Source organism: Panthera onca, chromosome A3 (genome assembly GCF_046562875.1).
Source record: "Panthera onca isolate mPanOnc1 chromosome A3, mPanOnc1 haplotype 2, whole genome shotgun sequence".
Taxonomy (NCBI): domain Eukaryota; kingdom Metazoa; phylum Chordata; class Mammalia; order Carnivora; family Felidae; genus Panthera; species Panthera onca.
In genome coordinates, this window is record NC_138341.1 from 67,252,911 (window position 1) to 67,269,726 (window position 16,816).

Genomic DNA, 16,816 nt, shown 5'->3' on the forward strand with positions numbered 1-16,816 from the left:
GCATTGGCGGGGCAGCGGCGTCCTCCGGGCCTGGGCCCGCGCCCCTCCTTCTGTCCTCCCGCCGCCCAGGAGCCCGCCCGGGAGGCAGCCCCAGTGAGTTGGCATCTTCCAGCCTAGGCCCCCCACCTACCTCCCGAGGATAAGGGGGTGGGGGCGCCGGGGTCCCGTCCTCCTCCCGCTCCTCGGCGGCCGGGCGGGTGGGCCGGGAGGCGACTCCGCGGGGCTGTCCGCGGCTGGGGCCGGGGCTCACAGGACGGGACCGGTGGGCGCTGCTGCGCGGGGCTGCGCGCTCGCTCCGGGCGGAGAGGCGGCCGAGGGAGGGACTGGAGGAATCCGCAGCCTGCACAGCAACAGCTGCACTGATTCCGGGGGCTGGGCGGGAGCGCGGGGCGGGGGGAGGAGGGGAGGGAGCGGGCCGGGAGGGGGCTAGGGGCGGGGAGAGAGAGCGCGCGGGCGCCGGGAGCGCGCACACACACGCGCGCGCACACGCTCTCTCCCGCACACCCTCCACACTCCTCTCCGCTCACCGCTCCTCCCTCCCTCAGTTCCTCCCTCTCCTACCCTCGGCGCCTGTCGGGAGCCCCGCAGCCGCCCACCCAGCGCCTGCAGCGCGCGCCAGCCGAACCTCCGGCGCGTCCACGCACTCCCCAGCTGAGGCTCTCCTCCGGCCCGGCGCCTACCTCGTCATATGCCGCGGGGACCCGCCAGGCTGGCCTGGCCTGGGTGGGCACCGCCGCCGCCGTTACCCGGGCGAAGGGACAATGGGGGCTTTGTCCCCCACAGCCGGCGAGGGCCAATTTCACGTTTAATTTGAGGCTAATTTGATTATCGCTTTAGAAAGGGGCAGCCTAATTTTCTACGTGATTTGTGCAGCCTCTTTTCGCCCGCGATGTTGGCGTTTGGAACGCGCTGGAGAGTGTTGAGAGAGGTTTTAGAGCGTCTTTTGGTTGTTTTGGCTTTAGATATAGGTGGTGATGCCTTATAGGTTCCGCCCAGCCTCATGAAGAGCCACAGTGACCTCTCCGTGGGAAACGTTGGGCGGTGGGGGCAGAGGGTTGTTCCTCGGTGAAATCACGATCTTCCCCCGATTTGTGAGTGCTTCTTCACCGTGTCCCTCAGGGCGGACAGTCCCTACAAGTGGTTTGTCCAACTCCTGCCTCTGGGCGTTCTGGCTCACTCACTTTAACCTAAAACCGGGTGCGTTTCCTGAGCCACCCGTGCGGAGTGGGGTTGTTCAGGCAGCAGGGCAAGCCCCGCGATGGTTTTAGAATTTGTTTTCTTCCCCTACCCAAAAACCCTGAGACGGACACCGGCCGTTAACTCGAGTTTTTGTCAAGTGCTAACGCCTCTTCCCAACCAGCTTGCCCACCCAGTCAGTCCCCAGGCTATGTAGAAATTATGGAACCGCCACTGTTGGGGAGAAAGGATGGTGTCATCACCATGTCCACGAATAGAAACGCTCTTTAGAGAGCAGAGTCTGGGGAAACTGACGTTCTGCCTGCCTTGTAGGTAGCCAACGGCTGCACTGCAAGCTTTCACAAGGAAGAGGGCCCTTCTCCTTTGAATACGCCCAAAGGCTTCTCTCCCTAAAGATCTGACCTCAACCGCTGAATAAAGACAAAAAAAAAAAAAAAAAAGGCAATTTAGATCATGCTTCGATCTCAAATCAATAGACCCGAGGCCTGGTGGGTTTATATTTTTGCATGTATTTTTTAAATGAATATATTTTTAAGTAAATGTAAATGAAATTGTTCCAGCAGAGTGAAGATGATTCTTCCTTTTAGCGCTTCACCATCAGTTTGGATGTTTGGATCAATGTTTACTTTTGATATATATGAAAAAAAAAAATTGAGAAAGGCAAGTAATTTAATATTTTTCCCAGAGGGTTGATCAACACCGCCAGAAGGTGAACTCTCCAAAGACAGGGTTCTTTTGTCTGTTTGTTCACTGTTTTGCACATAGCAGGCGCTTAGGAGGTGCTCAAAAATATTTGTTGAATTGTACAGAATTAACACGTAAGTGTCTGCCCTCATTAGGTAATACAGGAAATCCACCAGGAAGGAAAGTTGTTTCCCTTTCACTTATTTTGCTCCATAGCCCTCAGCAGTCTCTACCCACAATGTTAATGAAATACCAAAGAAAACAATGGCAATTGTGGAAAATGCCTGTTTAAATTCTTGCAGTGTTACTCTGAAATGGTGACTCTTAACAGCTTCCTTTATCACAGATAACAGTACTTGAATAAATCTCCATTTAATGGATGAGTCACCTCCCCTACCCCATTCCACTCCCACTTAATTTTTAAAAATTTCTTTCAAAAAGGGAGGCCACACACAACCCTAGCAAGGTACTCTAGTAAAGTGCCAATAAGTATTTCAAAAATGTGAAAGGCAAGGATTCAAAGTTTCACTACAAATACCTGAGTTTTCATCAGACTTTCACTATAAGTACCTCACAATTTTGAATTTTTTTGATGGAAAAAAAAATCATCTAGAAGAGCCCAGTGTACCACTGACCAAAAAAAAGTAACAGGACAAATAAAAGAGTCTAAATATGGAGAGATTATTGGTGAAGACCTATATCTCTGTGAAAGGCAATAATCTAGAAAAGGATAAAAAGCCTTAGTAGTGATGGTAACTCAAAAGGATTATTCTCAAATATGTCAGAAGCTGCTTTGTTGAGTTCTTCCTCACAATAGAAATCAAGATGATTTAAAGGAACCTAGAACTCATTGATAATCATGTCTGTAACATACTATACTATTACTCTCCATTTTTGAAGCCACGTGATTATATATCTTTGTCTCCCATAGAAATAGTACTTTATTACAAAACTTTTGCAGATACAAATTGTTATTTTAACTTGCCATTCAAAATGTAGACGAAAAGATTGTCTATATATATATGTCACTACAGACTAAATTATGATGTTATAATACACAGTTCCCAAATCTCAGTATAGCACACGAGTTCCAAATCAACGAGTTAATTTATTGCTGATATCAAATCAACTGTGGTTCCAAGAGACCGTCTCTTGGGCGAAGCTGTCTTCTATGTGTCAGCTCAGCATTATAGAATATGTTAATATTATGGTACCTCCATGTCAGTGGGTACTTGCACAATCTCCATTGTAAGGAAAGACTATGATGGAGGGTTAAGTACCAGCAACTAAATACTTCCACCCAGAAATGACGTAAGGTTACCTCCACTCACATTTCATTTGCCAAAGCAAGTCCCATAGCTATACTTGAAACCGGATATTGACAAACAATAGTATTGTCTGCCTGTTTTATTTAGAAAAGAGAGACTGGTGCTTAAAGTATTTCCTTGGTTACATTAAATCAACCCAATTAAAACCCATCTTTTATTGTATTGATAATACCCTAAAATTTGAAATTGAGAACACATTTTGAACATTTGAATAAATGTTTTTCATTTCTATTTACTCCTAAACTTGACTTCCTTTCAACTCTGAACTAGTCTGGAAGTTTCCTCATAGTAGAAATGTTCTATTTGGGGCTTCAGACATATTAATTTAGCACTGGGAAGATGTAAAGACTTACATGTTTGAGCTACCAATATCATGAATTAATAGTTTTTAATATTAAAGCACTAATATTAAAGCACTAATAACACATTTACTGATGTATGAAATAATTCATTCTCTCATTTATTCAGGAAATATATATACTTTGATCTGTTCTAGACCATGAAATACAGCAATGGGCAAAATAGAAAAAAATCACTGCCTTCATGGATTTTCCTTTCTAGTAGGGGATACAATCAATAAACAAGTAAGATATATGTGGGATAATAAATCTCAATAATCTAAATATGTAGAAATAATATTTATAAAGTAATGAGAATAAGAAGCCTAGCTTTCTATGAAAGTCTCCTCAAATTTTCTATTAAAAAAAATAAACGTAAGTAGCAATTGTAAAATGCTTTCAGTTTTTAAAATGCTTTAAAAAATATATTTTTTGTCCTTTTTGTTAGTCCTGTGGGGTAGATATTAATCCCATCTTGTAGATTAGAAAACTGAAGACAACAGCAGGTTAAATAAGTTGCCCAAGGTCACACTGCTATGAAGAGCCACTGGTATCTGCTTAGAAGATAGCATAGCAGGGGCGCCTGGGTGGCGCAGTCGGTTAAGCGTCCGACTTCAGCCAGGTCACGATCTCACGGTCCGTGAGTTCGAGCCCCGCGTCAGGCTCTGGGCTGACAGCTCGGAGCCTGGAGCCTCTTTCCGATTCTGTGTCTCCCTCTCTCTCTGCCCCTCCCCCGTTCATGCTCTGTCTCTCTCTGTCCCAAAAATAAAAAAAAAAAAAAAAAAAAAAAAAAAAAAAAGAAGATAGCATAGCAGAGCTGTGTGCTTGACATTGCATTATTATTAAGAAGCGGTTTTGTTTTGCAAGATGAAAAACTTCTTGAGATTGATGGTTGTAATGTTTGCACAACAATGTGAATGTACTTTATGCCATTGAACTGTACACTTGAAAGGGTTAAAATGGTAAATTTTATGTATTTGTTACCACAAGGTTTAAAAATGTTTAAAAAATGTTTTAAATAATTTTAAATTGAGACCTCTAGAATAATAGAATAACTGCTCTCTTAACTCTTCTTCAGTTAACACATTTGGATTACACAATTCATTTCCTCTGTATTGTGAGCAGATTGACTGATGTCCATAGCACACCAAGCACAGTTTGACAGTGGGCTGTATTCTGCTACAACTGTATTTTTCAGTTCCTGCCATCGTGCTATGTACTTACCAAGTCAGTTGAGTTTATTCCCAAATTTATTTATGCCAATTATACTTGTTATAGTTATACCTATTTTACTTAGTAATTATTCTTATTATAATTAAGCATCACATAAGCCAAATAAATATGAGTGTGCAAAGAGACTTATTTCAGCGATAACTAATTTGCATATTTTAAAGTTTATTTGCTTATTTTGAGCAGAGGGATGGGGGAGAAGAGCGTGTGCACATGCACATGAAGGGAGGGCAGAGAGAAAGGGAGAGCGAGAATACCAAGCAGACTCCATGTTATTAACTCAGAGCCCAGTGCAGGGCTTGATCTCATGAAGCCTGAGATCATGACCTAAGCCGAAATCAAAAGTCAGACACTTAACCAAATGAGCCACCCATGTGCCCCTAAGTTGCATATTATTTAAATGTCTGTTAAAGGCTAAAAATACTGCATCAAATTATATGTGGGCAAGATAACACTAAAATTTAGGGAAGAATGGAAATCATAAAAACTTTGAAATGTCTGGAGGCAAGTTGCTTTGCAAGCGTCTCTAAATTCTTAGTCAACTTAAAAGAAATCAAACTATCATATAGTTGTGGCTTATGCAAAAATAAGTGGTCTTTCACTCAGTAAACATGTTGGAGGAAACCTTTTGACTATCAACTGATTAGCAGGTAAATTTAAATTCATGTTTCAAGTAAAGTAAAATTTTATGTCTTTTTCCAGATATAAATCTATTGTTATTTTTTCAAAATGTGCCTCATGGATTAGGCAATGAATTGTTAGATGTGACACCAGAAGCGTGACAAACAACAATAAATACAGACAAGTTGGACTTATGGAAATTGTAAGCTTTTGTGCATCAAAGGGTATTACCAAGAAAATGAAAAAGCAATCTAGAAAATAAGAGAAAAGATTTGCAAATTACACATCTAATAAGGGTCTAGTATCCAAAATACATAGAGAACTCTTACAACTCAACAACAAAAAGACAACTCAATTAAAAAATGGGCAAAGGACTCAAATAGAATTTTCTCCAAAGAAGATAATACAAATCGCCTATGAGCACATGAAAATATGTTCAACATCATTAGTCATTAGAGAAATGCAAATCAAAAGTACTATGAAACAGTATTTTACACCCACAAGGATAGCTTTAATTTTTTTTAAATTTTATTTAAGTCCTAGTTAGATAACATGTTGTGTAATAATAATTTGAGGAGTAGAATTTGGTGATTCATCACTTACATATAACACCCAGTGCTCATCCCAACAAGTGCCGTCCTTAATGCTCATCACCCATTTAGGCCATAGCTTTACTTTAAAAAAAGAAAAAGAAAAAGAAAATAACAAGTATGAATGAAAAGAAAATTCAGCAAGATGTAGAGGAATGGAAGCCTCATATATTGCTGGTGGGAATGTAAAATGGTGCAGATGTTGTGGAAAAGAGTTTGGCAGTTCCTCAAATAGTTAAACAGGATCACCACATGATCCAGCGGTTCCATACCCAACTATATGCCCCAAAGTCCAGAAAACAGGTATCACGCAAACACTTGTACACAGATGTTCATAATAGCACTATTCACAATAGTCAAAATGTAGAAACAACCCAAATGTCCAACAATGGATGAATCAAAATATGGTATATACATACAATGGAAGAGTATTCGGCCATAAAAGGAATAAAGCACTGATACATGTATAATGTGGGAAAAAAAGACACAAAAAGTCAATATTATATGATTCCATTTATATGAAATATCCAGAATAGGTAAATCCACAGAGATAGAACACAGATTGGTGGTTGCCAGGGACTGGGAGAGGAGCAGGGGAGTGAATGGGGTATACTTAATTTCATACCTAATTGGTATGAAATTTTATTTTGGGTGATGAAAGTGTTTTAGAATTACGTAGAGGTGGTAGTTACACAACATAATGACTATACTAAATGCTACTGAAATGTCTGTTTTAAAATGGTTAGTTTTAGGTTATCTGGATTTCACCCCAATTAAAAAAATATAATTCAAAAGTGAAAATCTTTTTTATTTCTCATTTAACATTATTTTTCAACAACCAACCAACCACTTGTCCCATCTGGTGAATAGGCTTCTGCATATTCTTTAAAACTTTCCTACAATGCACGACTTGAGAAAGGGTTTGTCACCATGTACCTCTCATATATGTAAGTTGATTATTCCACTTGCCTATTTTCAGACAGCTTGATTCTAATTATCCCACCACAGAAATGTTAAAGGGATTCTGAGTCCGTATTGTTTTGGGAACAAACTAGAAAAAGTTATTGGACCCTCCCTTTGGCATATAGCACTTGAGGATGTAGCAGCAGAAGACCTCTCCATAAAACATCATGCACTTTTTCTTTATTTTCTCAGCCTGCAGTGTCTCATACAATAATAGCCACTAGAAATGTGGCTGGAGTGACAGAGAACTGAATTTCTAATTTTACTTACTTACTTACTTAATTTTTAATATTTGAAGTTTTAATTTCAAGTTTAGTTAGTTGATATACAGTGTAATATTAGTTTCAAGAGTAGAATCTAGTGATTTGTCACTTACATACAATATCCAGTGCTCGTCAATTTTACCTAATTTTAATGAATTGAGATTTAAATTTAAAAATCAGTTCTTGGTTTGAGTTATCAGAAAAATGTTAACTGTATTTGGAACAACTTGGATATTCGAATCTACTTGCTTTAACTGTAAATTTTGTGACGTCTACATACACACCAGGTTCAGGCTTAGTTAAAAAAAAAAGGAAATAAAATATCTCAATTTTTTAAATATCTGTTATATGTTGCTATGAAATTATCTTGGATATGATGGATTAAATAAAACCTATTTTTAAAATTAATTTTACCATTTATTTTTATTTGTTCAAATATGGCTATTTAAAAATATTTTTAATGTTCATTTATTTTTGAGAGAGAGAGAGAACATGAACCGGGGAGGGGCACAGAGAGATGGAGACACAGAATCTGAAGCAGGCTCCAGGCTTTGAGCTGTCAGCACAGAGTTCAATGTAAGGCTCGAACCTAGGAACCGTGAGATCGTGACCTGAGCTGAAGTCGGATGCTCAACCAACTGAGCTACCCAGGCATCCCCCCAAAATGTTTAAATTACATATGTGGTTCACATTATGTTTCTATTGGACAACTTTGTTCTAGGTATTGTCAATGGGGACTCCAGTTATTGGCATCCTCCCTATTTAGGCTGAGGAAAACTGAAGAAAAGCAACTAGAATTTGGAATATGCTACCAAGTGAGAATCCAAAGTGAGGCCTAATCTCCACCTTCCCGGCTTTCCATAGTGCCTCCATCACAATGGCCTTGGTATGTGTGGGTGGCAAGCCTTGGTGCTCCCTTGTGAGCAGAAGGCAGGCATGGCTAATATTTTCATGACTGGTGTCATTCTTTCAGAAGTCCAAAGATGACCTTGGCAATGACAGAGAGGCATTGCCTAGAGATAACCCCACCCCCCAACGTGACATAGTTTGCCAGCCTATGTAAAGGATTCCAGAAGTGGGCTAGATTCATGCCTAGAATTCATTTGAGAAATTGCAGAAATTCATAGGCTGATGGGTGAGGAACAAAGAGAAGAAAAATCACTTCCCCACAGAGGTCAGAAAAGTTTAACATGCCACTGGTTTGAGGAGAAGTTCTTCTGTCTGGATTGAGTGATTAGATCTTATCCACTTTGCCCCCCAATCATACTTTTGATGTTGGAGTGTCCTCATTTCCCATCCTGGGCCCTCAGATTCTCAGTAGGTGGGGATGCCCAGCCGCAGCATAAATGCTGTGTCTCATGACAATAAAACACTCAGACTATCTGAACATTTGCTGTGGAGGCAATGAAATTCCTTCCTTGCTTGCTTCTCATGGTTGGCAGGCTCTTTTCTTCTCTTGGGTTTTTTCTTTTATACGCAGGCTAGAGTAAACAAGAGTTCAATTTTAATGATAAGCATTTATTTAAGACTGAAACTGGAGCCTGTAAAGAATCACAAAAATGAAGAAATACTGTATTTGCTCGATTTCAGTTAGTATTTCCCCTACATGAGATATGAAGTATAATAATTTTTTGTTATTGTTTTAACACTGTTATTTTTGTCACTCACATACATCTCTAGGCACTCCGCTAAGTACACATACTCATTTTATTTATTACTTGTTTGTTTATTACATGTATTTGTACTTTTATTACTCTATCTTACCAATGAGGAAATTGAGGCACAAAGAGGTTGGGTTACTTGTCTGAGGTCTTACAGCTAGTAAGTGATGAAAACAGAATTCAAACTCAGATCTGACACCAAGTTTCTAAGTTTGTTTCTAAGTCTGAAAAGGGAAATAGGATCTTATGACATTTTACTTACTAGCTTTACACTCAAACATAATGAGTCAAAATATGGGGCCAAAGGCACCCTTCTTTTTTTTTTTAACTGAAATTGCTTTAATAAAACTTTAAAAAGACTTTTTTTAGATGAAGGTTGTAAGGAAGTATCTAAGTTTGAGGAAGTTTTAAGCACCTGGATTCTTATATGTTTTTGTTTCAAAGTTCATGCAACTTGAAAGCCATCGGTTCCTTAACAAGTCCTGCCAATATGAAATAAGAAAAGATACTTTAAACAGAAAATCCCCCTGTGTTTGGTGAACAGAGCGGTATTGTTGTTTGCTTTTTTAAGGGGACAGAAGATGGGGGTCGTAGTGGGGGTGTTTGTTTTTATGAGGTCTGCTTTGAAAAGCTCTTCTGAAGCCTTCCCAGGAGTAACCAAGCAGGAGTGCTGGGGTTTGATGCAATATATACTGGCTAAACGTGGGCCTGCCTCAGCTGCAAGTAATTTAATCTCAGGATTCTCTCCAAATGGGACCCTGGACCACAGCAATCTGAGAATGTCATACATTGGATTTCTAATTGCTGCAGGACTCTGTGGTAGAAACAAAAATATTTATAGGTCTAAGTTTCTTAAGGTGGTGGGTTACCTAAATTTGAGAAGAATGTGGGATTTCACCCATTGGGGAGGAAGGTTTACACCATCTGATGGATAGATTTTTTGGGAAAGCTGGAAAAGTTATCTGAAAACATTCCCTGAACTGTGTCATAGCTGGTGGAGTGTAGATGCTATCACTTTAACCATTCCCCCCACTTTTTTTTAAGAATTTATCTCATCTTGGGGTGCCTGGGCAGCTCAGTCAGTTAAGCATCTGACTTTGGCTAAGGTCATGCTCTCACAGCTTGTGAGTTCAAGTCCTGCGTCGGGCTCTGTGCTGACAGCTCAGAGCATAGGGCCTGCTTTGGATTCTGTGTCTCCCTCTCTCTCTACCTCTCCCCTGCTCATGTTCTGTCTCTGGCTCTGTCTCTCTCTCAAAAATAAATAAACTTAAAAAAAATTTTTTTTAAAGGATTTATCTAATCGTTTAAAGTAATCTCGACACCCAACATGGGGCTTGAACCCCGCAACCCTGAGATTAAGAGTTGCATGTTTCACTGACTGAGCCCACCAGGCACCCCATCTTTAACCATTCCTAAAAGGAGAATCAGAGCCTTCTCTGAGTCCTCTGATCCTCTGTTCATTTGCCCTCCATGAGGATTTGAGAATTTGCTAGGTTGCCCCCTCCCTTCCTCCTCAATTGAATTCTCCCAGATCCTCCAGGAAGAATAGGGGTGCTTATATTGCAGCCCAAGGCCTTTCCTTTAACTACCAGCTACCTCCCAGGTGGGTGGAGGCCTCTGGCTGCGGAGCATCTGTCTGCATCAGGTGGCATGAACTGTAGAATCAAGGTGGCTGGCTTGAGAAGAAACCTTCAAGAATATCCAAATGGCCAAAATTTCACCTTTCAAATGGCAAGTATGCCACAGGGATTCATACCTCAGTACAAAGCTACAGCAATAAATTAGTACATCATTCCTTAGTTCGACCCTAGCCTCACTGAAAACTGAAAATAAGCAAATAGGATAAACATCTGTTTCTGTTAAACATTGTCACAATCAGAGGTTTCTCTTAACTTTTTCTTCAAATAGGCAATGCATTCGCATAATTAAAAAATCAAAATGGTAGGGGCTCCTGGCTGGCTCAATCAGAAAAGCATCTGACTCTTGATTTGGGGGTCATGAGTTCAAACCCCACATTGGTGTAGAGATTATAAATAAATAAATAAGTAAATGATCAAATGGTGTTAAAAGGAATGCATTGAAATTCTCATTCTCACCCTGTTCCCACCAGTCCCAAACCCCAGACCATTTCCTATAGGTAACCATTTTATTTTTTTAAATGTTTTTATTTATTTTTGAGAAAGAGAGACAGAGACAGAGACAGAGCATGAGTGGGGGGAGAGACAGAGAGAGAGGGAGACACAGAATCCGAAGTAGGCTCCAGGCTCTGAGCTGTCAGCACAGAGCCCAACACAGGGCTTGAGCCCTGACCTGTGAGATCATGACCTGAGCTAAAGTCAGACACTCAACCGACTGACCCACCCAGGTGCCCCTATAGGTAACCATTTAAAAATTTTTTCTATGTACTCTTCCAGGGCACCTGCCCAGTGTCCGTTTAGGCATACATAACCAAAATCAAATATATATTCTTATAACTTCTCTCCCTTTTCCGTAAAACAAGGAGCATTCTACAAACACTGTTTGCACCTTGCTTTTTTTTTTTTTTTCACTTAATGCGTCCTAGAGATCTTTCCTTAGTAGCTTTCCTTATGGTAAGCTTCCTTATTCTTTGTTGTTGTTATTAGAGCTGCACAGTATTCCATTTTATGCCACACTTTTTTTATTCGGGTTGTTTCAGTCTGTGTTCTTTTATAAACAGTGCAAGCGTTTCTAATCAGACATTTCTGGCTCAAATTTTGTTCCTTCTATTCTCTTGAAATTCTTCAGGCTTACAGAGGGCTGCCCTAGGGGTGCACACTAGACTTACAGAAGGATAGATGTAGAAGAGGCTTTAGAACTGGCCTAATCCAACCCACTGTTTTAAGGGGAAATCAAAGCTCCCATAAAGTGACTTCCCCAGGGTTACAGAGTGGGGCCAGAGTCTAGGTTTACTGCTTCCCTGCCTGAAATTGTACCGGCTAGATCACACGGCTGGATACTGAGTGTGTGTGTGTGCGTGTGCGTGCCTCTAGGAATATAAAACTCATTGAATGCAGTGTCAAACATGGTAAGAGCCAGGAGGAGATTACAAAGCCCCTTTCAGCATCGAATCCCTTGGAGCAGGAAGTCACCTGGTTAGGGAAAATCTGGAAAGGCTTCATCAAGGAGGCAGCATTTGTGGTGGGCCTCAAGGGATGGATAAGATTTCACCAGGGAAAAAAGATGAAAGACAAGAGTTGTGAATATGGGAAAATATCAGGTATCTTTGGGTAGCAAGGCGCCTACTGTGGCTGGAGCACAGTGTATGATTAGAAAATAAGACTACTAGTAGTTTTAATGAGACTAGTGAATGCTTACCCTAGACTAGGTGTTATTCTTATTGCTTTATCAATACTAGCCTTTAAATTTCACAACCCTGTGAAGCAAGTACCAGTTGCTTAAAATTATCCCCATTTTACATGTGGGGACACTGAGGCACAGAGAGATTGATAAGTCAACTTAAGTCAAATGTTACACAGTAAAGTTACATTCTAGAGAGTCCGACTCTAAAGCAGTGTTAACACTTCTCCATGTTCTTAGGAAATGAGACTGGAAAAAGCCCTATTAGAGAGGATACTGGAATGCTTGTTGAAACACAGAAAGATTTATACTGCCTTGTTTGTAAATGGAAGGAGATACATGTTTATTGAGCATACATACCTTAAAAAACATGTGAGATAGATATCATTTTCGATAGAATTCAGATGGGGAAACTAGGGTTCTGAGAGGGAAAGTAACTTGCTAGCTAGCAAGTGGCAAGAGAGCCCCTGAGGCCGGCATGTGAATGAAAACCAGTGCCTGTGCCCAGGCTGACGTTTATCCAAACACAGCCCATAGAATACTAGTGCCTAGCTTAGAGGGGAATGGGGTTTGTGGTCAACTAAACTTGGGAAATGCTAAGATAAACAAAATTAGACCTCAATTTAATTGCAGATTTTAATATACTTTCCATGCTTCATAAATAGAGAGGTAGATGTTGCATCACAGACTTACCATGATTCACTCTGTTCCCACCACTTCCAAGCCCTTTGTTCAAGTCATATTCAGTGGAAATAGTGCTGGGAGGTATACTGGTTTGGGAAAGCCTGAATAGAACATACTGGAGAAAGGAAGGAAAGATGTGTTTCGTGATCAGCTGGGCATACAGGCACTCTTTACAGATCTATAATGTTAAAATATGAAGGGCACATGAATCTTACTTTCTGAGGATGGCACAGAAAATACATTATCTAAACTTCCATATCTCAGAAGACTGGAATGTTTTGTGGGTTTTTTGTTTGTTTGTTTTGTCTTGGTTTAAGTATCAAAATGGGAAAACCTGATTTGATTTCTAAGCTAGAAATCTCCCAATTTCTATTCTAGTTCTTTCACACCCCAAGGTAAAGATGTTGCAGTGTTGGGAACCAAAAAATATATGTAGGGTATGCTTTTTAGGTTATGCCCGTGAACTTAACTTCTGATTAGCTGGTGGTTTAATTTATAATCTGATATTGCTATTGTATTACTATAAAAGAGAGTATGCTCAAAAAGAATACCTTCACCCTTTCCTTCAAATTGCCTCATGAAATGTAAAACTTACATGTATGGCATGAGTAAACCAAGTAAAACCTTTGTCATTAAAAAAGTATTCTGCAGAACACCTGGATGGCTTAATTGGTTAAGCATCTGACTTTGGCTCAGGTCTTGATTTCACAGTTTGCAGTTCATGAGTTCCAGCCCTGTGTCAGGCTCTGTGCTGACAGCTCAGAGCCTGAAGCCTGCTTTGGATTCTGTGTCTCCCTCTCTCTCTGCCCCTCCCCCACTCATGCTCTGTCTCTCTCTCTCTCAAAAATCAATAAACAAAAAAAAATTTTTTTTTAAGTATTCTGCAAATCTTAAACACAGTGTGAAAATAATACTCTTTTACCGGCTACAAATTCTGTATGTCAAAGGTCATTTCTGTAGGCAATTGTTATTACATTTGATAAGTTGAATGGAGCTTCCTTTTCAATTCTATGGGTATTTTTTTAATCTGCAGGATGATTATTGGAATGGCCAGAAATGCTATCGGTGCTGATTTTATTACCCCCATAAAATGACCCAGCTCTAAGAACAAGAGGGAGATTTAATAACATCCATTCTTATTTAGAGAGCTGGGGTGTGGGTAAAGGCTTAAATACAACCCTGAGTTCTTGCAAAAACTGGTGGGATCACTGACAGTAGTGTTATTTCATACTTCTGGAGACATTTGACGGGGATCTCTTCAGATACAGACAAGATCGACTTTTGGATATTTTTCCTAAGTAAGTTTTCATAATAACATACTTTGCTGCTGCTGCTGTTGCTCTAAAATTTAATTTTAGTGACTTGAAGCTGTGAGTAAAGTTCAAACTCCCTCTTTTACCACTGCATTCTGATTGGAAGGTAGCTTATTTAGGATAACCATCAGTTCTTTTGCCCGGAGTCTACAGTAAGAGGAACCCAAAGGAAAAACACAAATAAAAAGACGGTATTCACTCATAATCTTTCTTAGGCCAAAATGAACAATATATATATACAAATGCTAGTGAAACAGATTGAAAATAGAACCCCACAAGAAAGTTGAAAATGATGCTAACTAATTGCAATAAAATACAAATCCACCCATAACCTAATTAATATAAATATCTTCTTTCTTTTGCATACCCCATAACATGGACATATACATTGAAATGTGTCTCAAGCACGGGCAACTGGGATCCCCAACCTATGAAACATACCAGTCTTATGAAAATGTTCTCATCTTAGGAACCACTGGATTTGGGATTCTGTACCATTCTAGTGGCTTCTTGGTTTTGGAATTGGGTAGGAAATCTTGGGTGAAAGGAGACTCAAGATGTGCGTCCTGAATTGTAACCTTGGCACCACCCACTCTGTGAGCTCAGACAAATGACTTCATCTCTGGTGCCTGTTTTATTATCTCCCAATTTCTATTCTCGTTCTTTCATATCCAAAGGTGCATGTCATCTGAAGCCTTGGGCACTTTGCATCATAAATCAGAAACAAATCCAGGAGGGAGAAAGAGTGAAGGAGACAAGTACCTGGCTAGGAACACTAAGTTTCTGCACACACTTTGTATTAGGTTTTGTTCATGGTGTTTCATGTTCTGGACCATTCCTTCCACATTTATACATTTTCTCCTGGTCATTGGAAAACTGAAGTCTCTGTGGAACATTCCATGAATGATCATCAGCATTACGTTCTACTAAAATAACTGGGACCTATTTATAAACCACAGGAAATTGTTCTTGCTCAGGATACTGTCTGAATAAGTAATTTAAAAAGTGGAAAACACTGTCAGTCTTCCATATGTTTTCTCTATTTATTGTTTCCCAAACTGGCCTTGAACATTCCTATCTCTATACCTTTGTTTATGCTATTCTCATAGCTCACATACCTTCCTCACTTATTCAAATCCTCTCCTTCTTTAAGATTCAGCTCAAATATCACTTTTTTCAGGTAGAAATTTCTATAACTTTTGACATGGGTCCTCACCCCCCACAACCCTCAAAACTATGAGTCACTTGTACCCCCAACACATCACTTAGCACTTAAGTCCTACCCTATTTTGTTTTCTTCTTGTTGCCATTACATAAAATTGGGATTTCCAGAGAGACTGTGAACACCTTGAAGAGAAACTCCCACATGAATAAACCAAGATAGCATCTGATACATAGCTAAGAACACAGAAGGTAGGGGCGCCTGGGTGGCTCGGTCGGTTAAGCGTCCGACTTCGGCTCAGGTCATGATCTCACGGTCCGTGGGTTCGAGCCCCGTGTCGGGCTCTGAGCTGACAGCTCACAGCCTGGAGCCTGTTTCAGATTCTGCGTCTCCCTCTCTCTGTGACCCTCCCCTGTTCATGCTCTGTCTCTCTCTGTCTCAAAAATAAATAAACGTTAAAAAAAAATTAAAAAAAAATAATATTAAAAGAACACAGAAGGTGCTTAGTGTTGTGGATATAAGGTGATGGTTTTCAAATGGTCTAAAGCCAAATAAAAGAAAATCACAGAAACCTGACGTGCAAAATAGACAAAAGTTGACCCAGTGTGGTAGAAGTTGGAGTATAGATAGGGACACTGGCATCCCATAAAATGGGCCCCATTCCCTACCCTCCTCTTTGCTCAGATGCTGGAGCATCCCCACAGCTCACACTCCCTTTCTCCCTTGGCCTGTCCATGCCCAGTGTCCCTAGGCTTCTGTGCTGGGAACCTGACCTTCCCAGCACCTTAGTGGCCTCATTCCATTCCCTCCAGGCATAAGCATAGATGTGTCTGAGCTGAGCTGTTAGAACTCTCCAGTGTGCTAATGTTACCTACCCACTCCAAAATGTTTGCATTCTCATAGAATTTTTCTAAAGAGAGCACCTCAACCACACCCATGGATCCCTAACCAGTCACTTGGAGAACTCAATATGGCTGATCATGGAACAGTCCTTTTGACCACATTCCCTCTTTCCTACTGCCCCAGCATATTCCCTTAGGAATGCCTGTGTGTTTGAAATTCTGGAAGTCCCCAATAGTATTTTCTGTCAACACAAACATACTCTTCCCCATAAGCAAAATTCTCTTTCTCTTTCATACTCTCAATTAATTGGAAGGAAATAGAGCAAAGTTACCGGTAGTAATTTTTTTTAATTGAGGTAAAATTGACATATAGCATTATATTAGTTTCATTTTAATGAAATTATAATGATTTCATGCAAATACATTTTGCAAAGTGATCACCACAATAAGTCTAGTTAATATCTGTCCCTGTTCACAGTTACATTTTTTTTTCTTGTGATGAGAACTTTTAAGATCTATTCTCTTAGCAACTTTCAAATATGTAATACTGTATTACTAACTACAGTCATTCTGGTGGTACATTTTGTGTGTGTGTATTTTTAATGACTGAAACAAAGCAGAT

At 40.2% G+C, this 16,816-nt stretch overlaps 1 protein-coding gene across 2 annotated transcripts in view; it reads right to left on the bottom strand.

Annotated features, from left to right (window-relative positions):
* SPTBN1 (spectrin beta, non-erythrocytic 1) overlaps window positions 1-359 on the bottom strand; it is a 199,342-nt gene extending 198,983 nt beyond the window's left edge. The window contains exon 1 of one of the 2 annotated variants that reach the window (XM_078444476.2): window positions 131-358. The gene's annotated coding sequence lies outside the window, so the exon portion shown is untranslated. Of the gene's footprint in view, window positions 1-130 lie in introns of both variants that reach the window. The other variant, XM_078444480.2, reaches the window with a different exon arrangement.
* Between the last annotated feature and the right edge of the window lie 16,457 nt (window positions 360-16,816).